Source organism: Camelina sativa, chromosome 9, assembly GCF_000633955.1.
Source record: "Camelina sativa cultivar DH55 chromosome 9, Cs, whole genome shotgun sequence".
Taxonomy (NCBI): Eukaryota; Viridiplantae; Streptophyta; class Magnoliopsida; order Brassicales; family Brassicaceae; genus Camelina; species Camelina sativa.
In genome coordinates, this window is record NC_025693.1 from 5,343,703 (window position 1) to 5,346,036 (window position 2,334).

The window sequence follows — 2,334 nt, forward strand, 5'->3', positions numbered from 1 at the left end:
TTTTTTTTTTTTTTTTTTTTTTTTTTTTTTTTTTTTTTTTTTTTTTTTTTTTTTTTTTTTTTATCAAAGGATTAGTCATCGGTAATTACCTACCCCTCGCTTCCGAGCTTTGTGTGATCATTTGACTCAAGAGTAGAATAATGGGGTCACAGGTAATTTGACTCAAGCCCTATGAACATCAATCTCGTTGATGAGGGAAAAAGAAGAGCGCATAAATTAGCTCAGGCTTTGGTGGATTCTATTGGAAATTTGGATGTCTCTGGTTTACTGGTCAACCTTTGGATTTTTTATTAATCGGATTCTGGACTCAAACTGCAGCATTAATCAACCAAAGCAGTACACTAAAAAGAAAAATCATAGTTCCCAACAAAAATTTTTGACTCAATAAAACAATTTTTGGACTGACTCTCAAAAACAAAAATGTAATTAGTAACTGCCTCTGCCAGAATTAAAGAACATTGTCCCCAATGTTATCAAGCCTGAGATTGGGGAAGAAAAAAAAACATGAATAAGTATTAAAATTATGAACAAAAACGTGTTACCAATCCGAATGTTCTGTGTCGACCGATGCAACAGCTGCATCAGTCGATGCACTCTGCAGATGCAGAGAGTTCAAACAAAATCCTAAGTTAGCTGCAATTAAAATTGTGTTTCTCACATTCCTTGGATAGTAGCACTGCCAAGAATCACTCAAACACAAGATTAAATGAAACATGATAGATAGAAGTTCATAATTCAACACTAATTCAAACTGACTCAAAGTAGAAAAGAAAAACCTATGAGTGGGTTACCTCCAACTAAGCACTTGTTTTCAGTCATTAGCTTGATTGTGTTGGAGCTCAGGCGTCCGGTGGATCAGTACATGACAGTGAATGCTTTGAGAATAATGTCTCATCATCCAAAGGGGTGTATAGGCAATACACGAATGAGGTCTACCAAGGACATGAATAACAAGACCATGGCAGGACTAATGGACGGTTTGCTTCTTTTATGTCTTGCAAAATCAACAAAAAAAAAATAAGCGCTCTACGATAATCTCATAGCTTGGTTAATTGTAAAACAGTTTTAATACCTTTGAAAGTCTTATTGATGATAAACGAAGGTTTGGGTAAAGGAGATACATACCTTTTCTTTACCTGCGGACTCTAGAGTGTGGAATTGTGAGATTTCAGCTTCACAATCGGTCTAGGATTTTCTGCTAAGGAAACAACTCGAGATTCTTTGGTTTTAACCAAGTCCACGTTGATTTGTGAAGGTGTGTCGATCGATGCAACAGCTGCATCGATCGATGCACAGCCTAATGCTCGTGTCTTCACATCTTCTTTGCAGCTTATCTCAGTAATCCTTGTTACCAGTACAAAAACATCATTATCTTAGCGCTTGTCATCAATCAGAATCTCATCACGGTCTCTGGTTTTTATTAGATGTTCTCCACTCCAATCCTCAAGATTAACAGCTTGCTTGCTCATTTCCTCACTAGCTCCCAAATCATTGATATACCCAGCAGTAATGTCTTCAACAAGCTCATTGATTTGATCATTATTAGGGCGAATGTCCACAGAGAATGTCTGACCAATAGTAGGAGCCCTCCTTAGTTTTTCCATGTCAAAGTTCATAACCAAATTATCCACATTCAAGGCTATGTGTCCCTTCTTCACATGTATGATGGCCCTAGCTGTAGCCAAGAAATATTGTTCTAAGATGACTGGATCACTAGGCTCTTTTTCATACTTCAACACCACAAAGTCAGTAGGAATCATGCAACCTCCAATCTTGATTGGAATATCCTCTAACACACCTTTGGGAATCCTACGGGACCGATCAGCTAAGATAAGAGAGATATTAGTTGGCTTGAAATCTATAATACTAAGTCTCACATCAACAGAATATGGCATCAAGTTGATACTAGAACCGAGATCACAAAGTGAGTAGAGCAATCAAGTACGAAGCTTCCGAAATCTGGTAATTTCTCTACAATCCTACTCTGAATCATCGCACTCACTTTCTTAGAGACACCACTTCCTGCTTTGTCTCCTTGTTTCTCTATGGAGGCTAGTTCAACATAATCGCACTGACATCCTTTGTAAGCAATACTCCTTCTTCAGGGCTCAAACAATTTGATACCATTCTCTTAACATAGCACTTACGTGGCGGTGAAAGCTTTATTGCATCTAGTAAAGGTAACTAAATCATTACCTTATCCATCATTGCCTTGCATATAGCTTCCTCATGCTCCTGCTTAGACCTCCTAGGGTTTGGAAAAGGGACCTTAGGTTTATAGGCTTGCTTTGAATCAGATGGGTAGAACTGGAAGAGAAACCGGAGCTGTTTGTG